The following is an 18,287-nucleotide window of genomic DNA, read 5'->3' on the forward strand; positions in this document are numbered from 1 at the left end:
ACGCGTTGGTTAAATCCTAATATATTTCGTCAAACTTTCTTCTATCCCCGCGACAACGCGCGGGGGTCGGGTACGCTAGTCTATATATATAAAAAGCAATGTATGTTTGTGTGTCTGTATGTCTGTCTGTTTGTCCTGTATGCATTACTACACCTCTGATCACATCTCCGTGAAACTTTGGGAAGTTGTTGAGAATATTCCTGCGGAGGTTTCTGCGAAAACAAAAATTCAAATTCGCAGGGGTGGCGCCATGACAGGGCGCGATTTGTTTTTCTCTATGTACGGTATATAAAAATAAAACTCCATTTTGGTCTGACACCGTTCATCCGGTAGCCATGAGACTTTGGGGAGTTCATTATACCACTCTAGGAAAGGGTTCTGTAAAAAAATCATTTTTAATTTCGCAAGTGCGGCGCCACGGGAGGGTGCGATTTTTCTCTATATACGGTATATAAAAATAAGAAAAGTGATTTGCAGTAACACCGTTCATCCGATAGCCATGAGACTTTGGGGAGTTCATTATAAAACTCTAGGGAAGGGTTCTGTAAAAAATCATTTTTGATTTCGCAAGGGCGGCGCCACGGGAGGGTGAGATTTTTCCCTATATATGGTTTATGAAAATAAAAGTCGATCTTGGTGTGACACCGTTATCCGATAGCCATGAGACTTTGGGGAGTTGATTAGAACAATTCAGGAAAGGGTTCTGTAAAAAAAAATCCTGCTTTAATTTCGCAAGGGCGGCGCAACGGGAGGCTGCGATTTTTCTCTCTCTATATATATAATGTTTTAAAATTTCGTTTTCACACCGTTCATCAGTGTACCATGAAACTTTGGGGAGATGATTAGATCACTCAATGGTAGGGTTCTGCAAAAAAATATTGTTTAATATTGCAAGGGCGGCGCACCACCGGGAGGGGGGGGGAAGCGATTTTTTTTCTCTATACACGGTATATAAAAAATAAAACTCGGATGCGGTTCATCCGAGCGCCATGAAACTTTAGGAAGTAAATGAGAATACTCCCGAGAATATTTCTGCGAAAATGAAAACTAAAGTTTCTTCTGGGCGGCACCATATAGGGTACAACTTTCATCAATACACGGTTTGGCGCTCAGAGTTTTAGAGCGACTATGTTGGCACTTGGCATCCGTTAAACGAGCGTCCTGCATAGCGAGTAAGGGGTACTACTATATTTAGCGGTAGAACTACAACAGGCTTCTAAAAATAACTTTGTAACGCGAGGAAATCCTTCCTACTGTACAGTTTCGTCACCTTGCGAAAGATGAAAAAATAACTTTTTGAATATGTGGAGCCTACTGAAGAGTTTCGTCACTTTGCAAATGATGCAATAAGCATCTATTATTAGACGATCCAGTCTGAAATTGAGATCGAGCATCTAATAATAGACCATTAGTAGCGCTAGCATATTGCATCAGTCACACTGATATTTAAAACACGTCATATAATTTTTTTACGTGTTAAAGAAAAGAATTCTGTTCATTTTTCACTTTAGCGAATGACGAAATCTGCATTATTGTTTACAGGATGCTATTGGCACGCTGGGTTATCCTATGAGCACGATGGCGCCTGTTACTTTCAAGGAGCAAGGGGCCAAACGCTTCGCCTATTTTTTTATTAAAAAAAAAAATAAACGTTTTAATAACTAGCTTTTATGTAATAATGCACTAAAAATAGAAAATAAATTATACACTACTGTTTAAATTACTAAGCGTGGGTCTCTTCCTAAATATTAGTAAAGGTATCATAGATACTAAAATGGCCCACGCTTTTCTTTATAGTTATTTAACTAGTAGTGTATAATTTATGTTCTACTTTTTAGTACATTACTAGAATACCCGTCATCCGTTGGATAACTGTGGGTTTCGGGGGTCATCCATCAAAAAACATCACGTCTGTCACTCAGAGGCATAGCGAGCCTTCCCGGTGCCCGGGGACAAACTTTTCGATTTTAACCCCCCCCCCCCCCCCAAGATTTCGATTTTCAACCCCCCCCCCCTCAAACTTTTGATGTGCACCCCCCCCCCACTCAAACTTTCGATTTGAACCCCCCTCAACCTTTCAATTTATTTTTCCAAACCATTTTGGCGCCTCAACATATGTCCCCCCGCCCCCCTCCACCTCCCCCCGCCTCCCCTTCCCCCGCCTCCCCTCCCGCCCCCCCCCCCCTCCTCGCTACGCTACTGCAGTGTCACTTATCGTCACAAAAACAGACCCCACATTCAAAAATATGTTTCTTATCTTTTAAAAACACCGAAAACACCGATTTCGGACTATCCCTTCATATACTGACGTCACATGTGACCTACTCAACTCTACTTCACCTGCCCAGTGTCCCGCCAAGTCTCAGACAACATGTTTTTATCGTTTAAAAAACGATTCCAGCCGAGCATGTCTCTGACCACACTATCCTTTCATATGCTTAGGACAAAGAAACAGATGAACTATACTTCGCCTGCCCTGTATCCTGCCAAGTTCAGATAGGCAACTTTATCATTCACATCTAAAAAAGAAAAAAATTGAAAAAAAATATCATTGACATATTGGTCTAGAACCTGTACCACCCGCATGAGAGCGGACTACGTTACAAACTTAGCTATTTACTCGTGGCGTCACAAATGAATTTTTATACTATACTTTTGAGTCTCCGCGCATAGATCTAGATCTAAGTCTAGTAGTAGAATCTAGTAACTTTCAAATTAAATTTTATCTTAAATTAGCCAAACAAAGATTTATATAAAATAATTAAGGCCTGAAATAGATTCTAGATGTAGAATTTACATTAAGTCTAGATCTAGAATTTACATTGAGTCTAGTGACCTACATCTAGGCTCTAGATCTAGGCTAGCTTCATAACTTTCCTTCGACAGCTGATCTTTAGATCTAGAGAAATTTATCGTAAAACTAAATGAAAAAGACAGTTGAAAATTGATATAAGTGTTGGAACGTAATAAATACAGCAAACGGACGTATTGTTTAAGTTATAGCCGGCAGAAAATTAGCTTTGTAACGCGTTAAACTTTTGAATGGGCCACAAAGTCTATGATGGAGTCCGCCATTTTTATTGTACCAAAAAAGTAAACACATCAAGGGACGTCACTATCCCCACAAAGTTTATTCAAAGTATTAACATTTTTAAAAAAATACGGTTAATTTAACAATGAATAAATCAATAAATTAATTAACGTCTTTAAATAAATTTGTGATTAACAGTCTGTCTTAAAACAAAAATTTTTCTCTACCTACATACTATTATACAGCTTTCCACGATGAGTGCAACCATGAGCAATAGTCAATCAGGCAAACAAACAAACAAACAAAAAAAAAATATTCAAACATGTAAACAAACTTGACTTTTAGTAGTATACTAGACTACCCGTCATCCCTTGGATAACTGTGGGTTTCGGGGGTCATCCATCAAAAAACATCACGTCTGTCACTCAGATGCATAGTGACCCTTCTCGGCGCCCGGGGACAAACTTTTCGATTTGAACCCCCCCCCCCCCCCCCCCGCAAGATTTCGATTTGCAACCCCCCCCCCCTCAAACTTTTGATGTGCACCCCCCCCCACTCAAACTTTCGATTTGCACCCCCCTCAACCTTTCAATTTATTTTTCCAACCCATTTTGGCGCCCCCTAAGGTCGGCGCCCGGGGACATATGTCCCCCACCCGCCCCCCCCCCCCCCCCTTCCTCGCTACGCTACTGCAGTGTCACTTATCGTCACAAAAAACAGACCCCACATTCAAAAAGATGTTTTTTTATCATTTAAAAACACCGAAAACACCGATTTCGGACTATCCCTTCATATACTGACGTCACAGGTGACCTACTCAACTCTACTTCACCTGCCCAGTGTCCCGCCAAGTCTCAGACAACATGTTTTTATCGTTTAAAAAACGATTCCAGCCGAGCATGTCTCTGACCACACTATCCCTTCATATGCTTAGGACAAAGAAACAGATGAACCCTACTTCACCTGCCCTGTGCCCCGCATCGTTAAAAAACGATTCCAGCCGAGCATGTCTCTGACCACACTATCCCTTCATATGCTTAGGACAAAGAAACAGATGAACTCTACTTCACCTGCCCTGTGCCCCGCGAGTTCCTGATAGTCAACCTTATCATTCACATATAGGGCTTAAGAAAAAATAATTGAAAACGTAAAAAAAAAAGTTCTATTAATTTTTATGACACTGACTTTAAAATTTAGCCTTCACTCTCCAAAGCAAATTTTAAAATGCTTTTCTGGCATATCTAGCCCTGGCCACCTATACCATGTTTAAATAATGTGAACACCCGCCATTTTGCTCGTGGTAAACATGGCCTAAAAATGGTCCTAAGTCATTCGTCCGGTCCGGACGCCATATTGTTGTTAGCAGCCGACCGCGCCTCCAAGTTAGTTAGTAATCCTACTATATCTAGATATAGAACCTAGATTTTAAAAAATCCCATTTATTCTCGAATTAGATGATCATTGAAGCTAAACAAAGATTTATATAAAATAATTAAGGCCTGAAATAGATTCTAGATGTAGAATTTACATTAAGTCTAGATCTAGAATGTACATTGAGTCTAGTGACCTAGATCTAGATTCTAGTCTAGAATCTAGGCTAGATTCATAACTTAAATTAACTTTCCTTCAACAGCTGATCTTTAGATCTAGATCTAGAGAAATTTATTGTAAAACTAATGAAAAAAGACAGTTTAAAATTGTTATGACCGACAGAAAATTAGATTTAGAACGCGTTAAACTTTTGAATGGGAACACAATTTTCTTCGATAGACGCCGCCATTTTATTGTACTAAAGAGTAAACAAAAACCTGTGACGTCACGGTCCCGCCGAGTGTAGTGGTCGTTTTAATCTTTTAAAAAAAACTGGGTTACTCTGCCTATGAATAAATCAATAAATTAATTACCGTCTTTAAATAAATGTGTGATTAACAGTCTGTCTGAATTAAAAAATTATTCTCTACCTACATACTATTTTACAGCTATCCAGATTGAGTCGAACATATCACAATAGTCGATCAGGCAAACAAACAAACAAACAAAAAAACAAACAAAAAAATAAATATTCAAACATGTAAACAAACTTGACTTTTAGTAGTATATAGATAGATTACATAAAAGCTTGTTATTAAAATGCATTTTATGAAAAAACTTTTCCTGTGCACGCTTTTAGTGCCACAAGGCGGTTGTGACAGAATCATGTGTGTGGGGGTGACACCGAATTCCCTATGGTTATAGGGAGTTTTTTTCTCCCAATTTATACCCTAACTTTTAATTATTCACCCTGTCCCGCTTTCCCTTCACCCCCAACACGAAGCAAATCCAAAGCCCACCGATCGAAATAGAAAAAGAACGTATTGTAGAAAATATATAACCAGTGCACTCCATATAGCCCAGACACTTAAGTGCCCCCCCTCCCCCTACAAACGGGGGGGGGGGGGGCAAGTTGAAAGTTTGTCCCCGGGCACCTGGAAGGGTCGCCACGTTTCTGACTCTGATTATTCTTATTACAAAACAGACAAGGCATACAGTTACTCTTTGAAACAAAACACTGTGAATTTGTAACATTGTGCATATATTAAACGTAGAGACATGTTTTACATTAAACCTGGAGACAGATTATACCAAAATCAATATTACAGTATTCTCTTGAAATATTATCTGAAGAAAAAAAAACAATTCACTTAATAGTTCAAGTTTGATATTTTCATCCAGTCATATATCACATTTAATTGTTAAAGATTGGCAGCTTAAAATGTACTTCATGCTGAAATGTACTGATCAAAAAACGTATTGATTAGGATTATACGGATTGGTTTAGTAACATACATGTAAAACCTTAGGGTTTCTGATTGCTTATCTGCACCAAATCTGGTGATTTTAAATAATCGATAGTTAAAGTGGTTAGGACTTAACATACCTGAAACTCAATATTTACAGCTTAAAGCATGAGATGTTCTTTGTACGTGAACATTTAAATACGTAGGGCCTATGTATTTAAATTTGGGAATAAAGGCGACATATGTTCTATCCGAAATGTGCAAAAATGATTAAAAACTATTTTCAACGCTAACGACTTTTTTTTATTGTTACAACAGTTATGATTGTCAGAACTGTCACAACAGTTACAGTAGTTATAACAGTTACAATATATACACTAAATACTATATAACGTATACAACAGTTACAAAAATACAACATATACAACATATACAACAAATACAAAAGTTACAACAGATACAAAAATTAGATACGACATAACTTATACAATAGTTATAACCAGTGGCTTAGCAAGGATTGTCTCATTGGGGGGGGGAGGGGGTCAAGTTTAACTTCAGTAACCCAATAACTACCTGTCCCGTTTTAGGTGGGGAGGTGGGGATGGGGGAGAATAACCAACTCAGAGTGAACATGGCGTCATTTTTTAGATTACTGTTCTAAACATACATATAAAATTATACATCTATTCAGAAATAAATTTAAATAAGTATCAGTGGTATTATAAAAGTAATAATTTTTACGATACAACGTATACAGCAGATTCATTAAATACAACAGTTACAACAGATTCAACAGATATAACAGTTACACAAATTACAAGAGATACAACAGATACAACTGATACAACGGTTACAACATACTACATACAACAGTTATAACAGTTACAACAGTTTCAAAATATTCAATAGAAAAAAACAGATACAACAGATACAACATACAACAGATACAACAGTTACAACAGTTTCAACATATACAACATATACAACAGTTTCAACAGTTTCAACATATACAACATATACAACATAAACAACATATACAACAAATACAACATATACAACATATACAACATATACAATATATACAACATATACAACATAAACAACATATACAACATAAACAACATATACAACATATACAACATATACAACATATACATTATATACAACATATATAAGATGTACAACAGATGGTGATAGTAGTCTGAAACGAAAACCCCTATCCTTATGGGTCCAATCATACTGTCGAAAATGAATTTTTCTTATATTAGAAATATAAAATCTACTAGCTTACTGGGTATAAACGAATACAAATAAGATAAGTACAAATTTTTTATGTTGTATATTCCCATGAGCTGAATTAAACTAATAAGCTATGTTAATCTATCAGCTTTTTATGGTGTATGTTTTTTTGAGCCTCAAGTAAAGCGATATAATGATATTTTTGTTTTTAAGTCTCTACCATTACAGCGTATTGATCTAATGTAAATACATTAAGCTGTGTTATCTATTAGTCTGGGGGCCTATCGAATTACAACCATGCAATCTATATAAACCGTTCACTTATCCAACAAACGCCAACACATTCTTCAACGTGAACAGGTATGCCTGTGTATATTTTGTGTTGTATGTATACTTCTCGGAAATATATAGATAGTTAGATTATAACTGCAACACGATTACTACAATGCTTTCTGCTTAATGTGATTGTATTTTTAAAAAAAAAATGTTTTCATTCGTAGATTTCTTTAATTAAAAAAAATAAACCGGGAGTGATCTCCCCTAAACTTTCTCGAATATTCTTATATAAAATAACAAGGGGTGGGAACTCGGGCTATAGACATGATTTTTAATCCATTTTAAATACTTAAAGTTTTAAAAATAGAATAAAATCTCGTAGACAAATTAATTGCACACCAAGTGAACGCCAAATAAAAAAAGCTCATAATAGTGCGCAATATTATTATTACTTTTAAAATTTACATTAGTTTTTTGAGAAATCGGAAGTAGCGCAAAGAACTACTTCCAGTCAATGGAAATGACTCAAAATTTAATAGAAGTTAGAGAATTAGATCTTTTACTTACGTATGAAATTTCATTTATCTATCTGAAATAGTACTCAAGTTATAGGCTTTTGAAAAATTCAAAGTAGGAAAAGTACCACTTCCGGTTATCGGAAATCGCTCAAAAGTTGATACGGATCTACGGTTTTGATTAAATACTTATATATGAAATTTCATCAACCCGAGTCTATATCCCGAGTTGCCACGAGTTGCCATCCCCCGTAGTGTTATATTAGAATATTCGAGAAAGTTTAGGGGAGATCACTCCCGGTTTATTTTTTTTTGCACGATTACAAGACTTTCTCTATACTTAGTATATACGAGAAAGTAAAAATGTGCGCCTCATCTAAATGGTTGTTGATGTTTATACTTACTTAGAAATTCCAGTGTATGCTTTTTTATATGTTATGAAGTATTGACTTGTTCCTTTGTTAACCCTGAGGTACACAGGGCTGCAACCACATATCTCCATCGGACTCAGTATCAAGCGTCTCTCTTTATTTACACCCACGTAAGCCTGGCAGCCATTGCCCCATTTTCTAATGTTATGTTGTGTTTATGCTTAATAGGGCTGGTAAGTTGGTCACATGCGTTTTTTTGCGAACTCGGAAATAGCGTAAATTTCTACTTCCGGTCAACGGAAATCACTAAAAATTTTAAGGAATGCAGAGAATTAGATCTTTTACTTAAATGTTATGTGGGGGGGGGGGAGGTATGTCCCCTTATGTTCTACCGAAAGGCTTGTTAAAAAAAAGACGAATAGATGAGTTCAATTTCGACGATTAGTTGTCAACACAACGCTCTCTTTAAACAGCTTTCTTAAAATTACAAATTTGATTTGTTTCAGCCTCATTCCAACAAGAAATGAAGCTTTGGTTTTTCCTTATTCTCCTTATGGTTGCCTATGCCAACGCGTAAGTGTGTATACACCAGAAATTAAAAGTGTTGCATTGAAAGCAGGTTCTAAAAGGTTGTTGCCATAAAACATATTTTTCAACCGAAATTGAATATTTAATGACATTTGCGAATTAAGTACAAAATAACTTTTGGTTTTATTAAGGCTAGAAATATTCAAACAAATCATTACTTTATACTAATTGTATAAAAATTACTTGAAATGTGTGCAAACATTACATATAGTCATATATTAATCCACCTAGAAAAATTATTTAGATTCCTAACTCTAACAGTAATTAATTCAAGTTGTAGAAAATTATTAAATGTGGTGTCACTCCCCTCCCCCCACCCCAGACATGAATTGACGTGTAACTTATTACAATTCTCAAGAAAGTATTTTTCCTCAGGGCAAATTTGCAACGTTTAGTTGGTGTCAATCCCCCTCCCCCTCCATTCGGTGATCAGCGTTTCTTCCAGACTTATTTCTCGGGGGGGGGGGGGGGTAAACTTGAAATTTTCGGGGGGGGGGGGGGTGGGGGCGGTAGACTTTCTCCGGGGGAGGCGGACACTGTAAAATGTATATATTTTCTATATAAATTATATAAATATTATTTCGTTTGGAGGGGGGGGGGAAAGGCGATAAAAAAATTTCGGGGGGGGGGGGCTTGAAGAAACTCTGTCGGTGATAACTTTAAACTGTGCACATATAATACTAACAATGTTGATCAATAGTCGGTTATAAATACAGCTGAGTGTAGTATAATTTACTAAATAGTTAGCAGGTTTACGTCATGGTGTCACCCCCCCCCCTTCCCCAACCCCATTCCACCACCCACACACACACCCTTTTCGGGATTAGTCACTTTTGCTCTTAATTAAATTACTTTTTAACTCTAATTAATCAATTATTTAACTGAATGGTGTTTTTTTTATATATATTTTCCTATTTTTGCCTTGGTGTCAACCCCCCCCCCCATATGGTTTCACCCGCTGCGGTCCGCCCCCTCCCCTTCTCGCGACGCCTCTGACTAGTACTATAATAGTAATTTAGCTAACACTTATATTTTTAATTTGGATCAGCAGAGTCAGGGTTTTATGGTGATAGTTGATGTTGTATTATTTAATATAAACTACTAGGCTATACCCTAGTGACTACTATTGGGTATTTTATCAAAGAAAACAATTGTGGTGACTCTCTTTGTTTTAGTCTTTCTGGCAATTTGCTTGTCATCATCTGCTTATATTCAATACAAAAGTATGAAAAAGAGTGTAATTGATGTTCTTAAAGATCTTTAATTTTTACACACTATCATGTAACTATAATTTTATCGCTTGCAATATTTTTTTAAGATTTCAAAAAATTGAATTATTACATAGACTTTTCAAGCTTTTTGTTGAACAATATAATATTATATCGACAATCAAAATTACATCCAAATATTTTTGTATCAATTTAGTTTTTGTTTCATTTTACTATTCATTATTAAATTAATTATATTAGAACAAAACATATTAAATAATAGCACCAATATTAATAACACATGAGCTTATTCATTAGTATTGTAATTGCCATTTTAATTCTATATTTCTATATTTAGATGTAATACAAGCAAAAGAATCTATTGTTTTAAAAAACCATATAATTGCCCCAGTGGGATGAAATGCCAGTAAGTTGTGATTTTAGTATTTTTTAGTATATTAATTGATACGACTTTTACATCTCCATCTCCATCTCCATCTCCATCTCCATCAACATCAACATCTACATCTACATCTACATCTACATCTACATCTACATCTACATCTCCATCTCAATCTCCATCTCCATCTCCATCTCCATCTCCATCTCCATCTCCATCTCCATCTCCATCTACATCTGCATCTACATCTACATCTACATCTACATCTACATCTACATCTACATCTACATCTACATCTACATCTACATCTACATCTACATCTACATCTACATCTACATCTACATCTACATCTGCCTCTACATCTACATCTACATCTACATCTACATCTACATCTACATCTACATCTGCATCTGCATCTACATCTACATCTACATCTACATCTACATCTACATCTACATCTACATCTACATCTACATCTACATCTACATCTACATCTACATCTACATCTACATCTACATCTACATCTACATCTACATCTACATCTACATCTACATCTACATCTACATCTACATCTACATCTACATCTACATCTACATCTACATCTACATCTACATCTACATCTACATCTACATCTACATCTACATCTACATCTACATCTACATCTACATCTACATCTACATCTACATCTACATCTACATCTACATCTACATCTACATCTACATCTACATCTACATCTACATCTACATCTACATCTACCTCTAACTCTACATCTACATCTACATCTACATCTACATCTACATCTACATCTACATCTACATCTACATCTACATCTACATCTACATCTACATCTACATCTACATCTACATCTACATCTACATCTACATCTACATCTACATCTACATCTACATCTACATCTACATCTACATCTACATCTACATCTACATCTACATCTACATCTACATCTACATCTACATCTACATATACATCTACATCTACATCTACATCTACATCTACATCTACATCTACATCTACATCTACATCTACATCTACATCTACATCTACATCTACATCTACATCTACATCTACATCTACATCTACATCTACATCTACATCTACATCTATCTATCTATATACTACTAAAAGTCAAGTTTGTTTACCTGTTTAAATATTTATTTGTTTTTTTGTTTGTCCGATCGAGTATTGTGATATGTTCTACTCTATCTGGAGAGCTGTAGATCTAGGTCACTATACTCAATGTAAATTCTAGATCCAGACGTAATGTAAATTCTACATCAAGAATCTATTTTAGGCCTTAATACATCTAGAATCTATTTCAGGCCTTAATTATTTTATATAAATCTTTGTTTGGCTAATTTAAGATAAAATTTAATTTGAAAGTTACTACTACTAGACTTAGATCTAGATCTATGCGCGTAAATCAAGTTGCATAAGGAGACTCAAAGTATAGTATAAAAATTCACTTGTGACGTCACGAGTAAATAGCTAAGTTGGTAGTGTAGCGGGCTCTTCTGCGGGTGGCACAGGTTCTAGACCAATATGTCAATGATATTTTTTTTTCAATTTTTTTTTTTAGATGTGAATGATATAATTGTCTGAACTTGGAAGGATACAGGGCAGGTGAAGTAGAGTTCATCTGTTTCTTTGTCCTAAGCATATGAAAGGATAGTGTGGTCAAAGAAATACTCGGCTGGAATCGTTTTTTTTAACGATAAAAACATGTTGTCTGAGACTTGGAGGGACACTGGGCAGGTGAAGTAGAGTTGAGTAGGTCACCTGTGACGTCAGTATATGAAGGGATAGTCCGAAATTAGTGTTTTCGGTGTTTTTAAAAGATAAAAAACATATTTTTGAATGTGGGGTCTGTTTTTTGTGACGATAAGTGACACTGCAGTAGCGTAGCGAGGAGGGGGGGGGGGGGCGGGAGGGGGAGGGGAGGCGGGGGGGGGGACATGTTGGAGCGCCAAAATGGTTTGGAAAAATAAATTGAAAGGTTGAGGGGGGTTCAATTCGAAAGTTTGAGTGGGGAGGGGGGGTGCACATAAAAAGTTTGAGGGGGGGGGGTGCAAATCGAAATCTTGCGAGGGGGGATTCAAATCGAAAAGTTTGTTGCCGGGCGCCGGGAAGGGTCGCTATGCCTCTGAGTGACAGACGTGATGTTTTTTGATGGATGACCCCCGAAACCCACAGTTATCCAACGGATGACGGGTATTCTAGTATACTACTAAAAGTCAAGTTTGTTTACATGTTTGAATATTTCTTTCTTTTTTTTGTTTGTTTTTTTGTTTGGCTGATTGACTATTGTGATATTTTCTACTCTATCTGGAGAGCTGTAAAATAGTATGTAGGTAGAGAATAATTTTTTAATGCAGACAGACTGTTAATCACACATTTATTTAAAGACGTTAATTAATTTATTGATTTATTCATACGTAGAGTAACCCTATTTTTTTTAAAAAGATTAGAACGACCACTACACTCGGCGAGACCGTGACGTCACAGTTTTTGTTTACTCTTTAGTACAATAAAATGGCGGCGTCTATCGAAGAAAATTGTGTTCCCATTCAAAAGTTTAACGCGTTCTAAATAGTATTTTCTGTCGGTCATAACTTTAACAATACGTCCGTTTGCTGTATTTATTACGTTTCAACACTTATATAAATTTTTAACTGCCTTTTTTCATTTAGTTTTACAATAAATTTCTCTAGATCTAAAGATCAGCTGTCGAAGGAAAGCTATGAATCTAGCCTAGATTCTAGATCTAGATCTAGCCTAGATCTAGGTCACTCTAGACTCAATGAAAATTCTAGATCTAGACTTAATGTAAATTCTACATCTAGAATCTATTTCAGGCCTTAATTATTTTATATAAATCTTTGTTTAGCTTCAATGATCATCTAATTCGAGAATACATGGGATTTTTTTAATCTAGGTTCTATATCTAGATATAGTAGGATTACTCACTAACTTGGACGCGTGGTCGGCTGCTAAAAACAATATGGCGTCCGGACCGGACGCATGACTTCCGACCATTTTTAGGCCATGTTTACCACGAGCAAAATGGCGGGTGTTCACATTATTTAAACATGGTATAGGTGGCCAGGGCTAGATATGCCAGAAAAGCATTTTAAAATTTGCTTTGGAGAATGAAGGCTGAATTTTAAAGTCAGTGTCATAAAAACTAATAGAACTTTTTTTTTTTTTACGTTTTCAATTATTTTTTCTTAAGCACTATATGTGAATGATAAGGTTGACTATCAGGACCTCGCGGGGCACAGGGCAGGTGAAGTAGGGTTCATCTGTTTCTTTGTCCTAAGCATATGAAGGGATAGTGTGGTCAGAGACATGCTCGGCTGGAATCGTTTTTTAAACGATAAAAACATGTTGTCTGAGACTTGGCGGGACACTGGGCAGGTGAAGTAGAGTTGAGCAGGTCACCTGTGACGTCAGTATATGAAGGGATAGTCCGAAATCGGTGTTTTCGGTGTTTTTAAAAGATAAAAAACATATTTTTGAATGTGGGGTCTGTTTTTTTTTGTGACGATAAGTGACACTGCAGTAGCGTAGCGAGGAGGGGGGGGGGGGGGCGGGTGGGGGACATATGTCCCCGGGCGCCGACCTTAGGGGGCGCCAAAATGGGTTGGAAAAATAAATTGAAATGTTGAGGGGGGTGCAAATCGAAAGTTTGAGGGGGGGGGCGGGTGCACATCAAAAGTTTGAGGGGGGGGGGGGTTGCAAATCGAAATCTTGCGGGGGGGGGGGGGGGTTCAAATCGAAAAGTTTGTCCCCGGGCGCCGGGAAGGGTCGCTATGCCTCTGAGTGACAGACGTGATGTTTTTTGATGGATGACCCCCGAAACCCACAGTTATCCAACGGATGACGGGTAGTCTAGTATACTACTAAAACTCAAGTTGGTTTACATGTTTGAATATTTATTTGTTTGTTTTTTTTGTTTGTTTTTTTGTTTGTCCGATCGAGTATTGTGATATGTTCTACTCTATCTGGAGAGCTGTAAAATAGTATGTAGGTAGAGAATATTTTTTTAATGCAGACAGACTGTTAATCAAACATCTATTTAAAGACGTTAATTAGTTTATTGATTTATTCATACGTAGAGTAACCCTATTTTTTTAAAAAGATTAAAACGACCACTACACTCGGCGGGACCGTGACGTCACAGGTTTTTGTTTACTCTTTAGTACAATAAAATGGCGGCATCTATCGAAGAAAATTGTGTTCCCATTCACAAGTTTAACGCGTTCTAAATCTAGTTTTCTGTCGGTCATAACTTTAACAATACGTCCGTTTACTATATTTATTACGTTCCAACACTTATATCAATTCTCAACTGTCTTTTTCATTTAGTTTTACGATAAATTTCTCTAGATCTAAAATCTGTCCAAGAAAGTTATTTATAGGTCTAGATCTAAAATCTAGAATCTAGGACAATCTAGATCTAGGTCAAATCAAAGATTTATTAGTTATAAATACAATTTAAAAAAACGAGACTTAAGCAAACCAGTCGTAGATCTAGAATATAGATAATTCTATCTAGTTTTAGATAATAATGAGTTTCTATATACTAAACTATTTTAGACCTTTATTATTTTTTATAAATCTTTGTTTGGAATATGGTAATTTTGAAATGCTCGCTCCCGGGCCTATTGGTGTAGCTTAAGATTCATACGCGGCTTAGATGCCGGTAATTTTGCTAAATTATAAACGTAAATTCTAAATATAGCTCAGTCGTAGATCTAAAATATAGATAATTTTCTTTCTAGATTTATATAATAATGATTTTCTATATACTAAACTATTTTAGACCTTTATTATTTTATATAAATCTTTGTTTGGAATATGGTAATTTTGAAATGCTCGCTCCGGGCCTAATGATTAGATCTAGATCTAGATTCTAGATCTAGCAAGAAAAACTAAACTTAAGACTTAACCCCTTAATGCCTGAATTATGTTTCAAGCGTGTAAAAAATTATTTGTGTTGATTTTCTCTCATCATACTGACACTGAATTTGAGGTATATAGTTGTTTTTGAATTTGGACTTATTTTTGATGATAATTACGGTATGTCGCGAAAACGCAACATCAGGCACTTATGGACCAAACAGTAATTTAATTTTTTTTTAGTCCGGGTCATTTTACTATTTTTACTGTTACATGTTTCTCTAAATATCCATGCACAAACAATAAAATATCACAAACTGAACATACGGACATGCAAGGAGATGTAGAATCACTTGCAAAACTCATAAAAACTATACTTTATTAGCTCAGGCATAGAGTTACATAACTCTGCTGCGCCTGCTCACTGACTAACTCTTATGAATAGGTATTTTGATGTCTTGCTGTGGTAATTCTACTACACTACAGTAACACACTACATATGGAAGGACTTCCTTCAATGTGTAGAGCCTTAGTTGTCCCCGATTACGTAATTTTCGTGAACTCTTATTCAAGGTCAACTAATAAAGACGCATATTTCTCCTTTGACCTATATTTGCTATACACACAAAGCACGTGAACAAATACTGTCCTAAATGACAGTGTTCAGCCATTGTATATTCTTCCATGCTCAATGCAGCTGCTGTGGGTACTTAGTGTCACTGATGTGGGTACTCAGTGCCACTGGTGTGGGTACTCACTGCTATTGTTGATGGTACCCTATGTTTCCGATTCGTGCTACGGCTATTGTTCTCGACTGATTCTGATATTGATTACCAATGACAGTGCTGTAGCTACATATTGCCACTGGTATGGGTACTCAGTGCTGAAACAGTGGGTACTGAGTGTTGAAGCCATGTGTACTGAGTTCTGAAGCTGTGGGTACTCACTCTTGAAGCTGTGGGTACTCAGTGTTACTGCAGTCGGTTCTTGGTGTAACTGCTGTGGGTACTCAGCGCTGGAGCTGTTTTTAATCGATAACGTTGATGTGGGTACTCAGCCTTAGCAGTGGGTACTCAGTAGCACTGCTGTGAGTGCTTATTGCTCAAACTGTGGTTGCTCAGTGTCACTGATGTTGGTACTCAGTGCTGAAGACGTGGGTACTCAATAACACTGCTGTCTGTACTAAATACCAATATAATGCCACTAATGTGGGTATTCAATAGCACTGCAAAGGGTATGTGTGTCAGTACTCAACCTTACTGTATTTATTACGAGGTGTAGGTCTATGCTCAGTGTTATTATTGTCAAGGTCACTGTGAAGACCTTTATTTGGTGGTATCCAGGATAGTGGTCCACCACCTCACTTCCTGTTGTCTATTATGTTTTTTATGTTCTCCTAATATTTTACAATACTATTTCAAAGCTAAATTCGTTACATTGTACCCAGCAACATGATCACATTATTCAAGCATCGCTCTCTCTCTATATGCCAATGTCAATGAAACAGGTGAACTCTACTTCACCTACCACATGGACCGTAACGTTCTAAAGTGCACTTTTATATATAGGCGAAGACTATATTGTAAATCCCTTACTTATTTATAATCATACTTGAATGAATGACAGCTTGGCGATGCATCGTATTTTGTTATACCTGCTTGGCACCCAAGTTCCATTTGATGTCTTATTGCCGGATGTCGCGAAAACGCGACAAACTGTAATTAGCAGATAACTTCCAAAATAATTCTCATATGTGATTTATATTGTTTATATACATAAAAGAATGATTAATAAAGCTATTAGTATTTTTTGTAGCAAAAACAGATCACCTATTTAGTAATAATAATCAATGTAAGTAGGCTGAATTCCCAAAGTCAAAAAAATTACGATGCGCGTGAGTCAAGAGAGTGTGACGTCATAAATTTCGACTTGACAACGTGACCGCTGATACCGATACAACCGTCTGGATGTACCCAATACACAACGACCGGCAGCAGTAAGATAAATGTACATATGCGCAAATGCTATGCACTAAATCGGTATGTCGCGAAAACGCGACAGTCTGCGTTAAGGGGTTAAGTAAACGAGTCGTAGAATCTAATCTAGATCTAGATAATTCTATCTAGATCAAGATAATTTCAGACCTTCTTTATTTTATATAAATCTTTGTTTGGCTAATTTAAGATAAAATTTAATTTGAAAGTTACTACTACTAGACTTAGATCTAGATCTATGCGCGTAAATCAAGTTGCAAAAGGAGACTTAAAATATAGTATAAAAATTCACTTGTGACGTCACGAGTAAATAGCTAAGTTGGTAGCGTAGTCCGCTCTTATGCGGGTGGCACAGGTTCTAGACCAATATGTCAATGATATTTTTTTTTCAATTTTTTTTTTTCTAGATGTGAATGATAAAGTTGACTATCAGAACTTGACAGGATACAGGACATTTGAAGTAGAGTTCATCTGTTTCTTTGTCCTAAGCATATGAAAGGATAGTGTGGTCAGAGACATGCTCGGCTGGAATCGTTTTTTAAAAGATAAAAACATGTTGTCTGAGACTTGGCGGGACACTGGGCAGGTGAAGTAGAGTTGAGTAGGTCACATGTGACGTCAGTAAATGAAGGGATAGTCCGAAATCGGTGTTTTCGGTGTTTTTAAAAGATAAGAACATATTTTTGAATGTGGGGTCTGTTTTATGTGACGATAAGTGACACTGCAGTAGCGTAGCGAGGAGGAGGGGGGGGGGGCAGTGTTTCTTCCAGACTTTTTTCTCCGGGGGGGGGGGGCACTTGAAATCTTCGGGGGGGCGGTAAACTTTCTTCGGGGGGGGGGGGGGGAGGGGGCGGACACTGTTAAAAGTATATATTTTCTATATAAATTATATAAATTTCATTTCGTTCGGGGGGCGGGTGACAAATAAAGCCCCCCCGAAGAGATGCCTGGAAGAAACTCTGGGGGGGGCG

At 36.7% G+C, this 18,287-nt stretch overlaps 1 long non-coding RNA gene across 1 annotated transcript in view; it reads left to right on the forward strand.

Annotated features, from left to right (window-relative positions):
• The first annotated feature begins 7,381 nt into the window (after positions 1 to 7,381).
• The window catches only part of LOC131928325 (uncharacterized), a 13,581-nt gene continuing 2,675 nt past the window's right edge, over positions 7,382 to 18,287 (forward strand). The window contains exons 1-4 of the long non-coding RNA XR_009383759.1: positions 7,382 to 7,407; positions 8,319 to 8,379; positions 8,716 to 8,782; positions 10,364 to 10,432. This is a non-coding gene — a long non-coding RNA (uncharacterized LOC131928325). The remainder of the gene's footprint in view (positions 7,408 to 8,318; positions 8,380 to 8,715; positions 8,783 to 10,363; positions 10,433 to 18,287) is intronic.

Source organism: Physella acuta, unplaced genomic scaffold, assembly GCF_028476545.2.
Source record: "Physella acuta isolate Inbredline_101_S28 unplaced genomic scaffold, ASM2847654v3 ptg000090l, whole genome shotgun sequence".
In the NCBI taxonomy this organism is placed as follows: Eukaryota; Metazoa; Mollusca; class Gastropoda; family Physidae; genus Physella; species Physella acuta.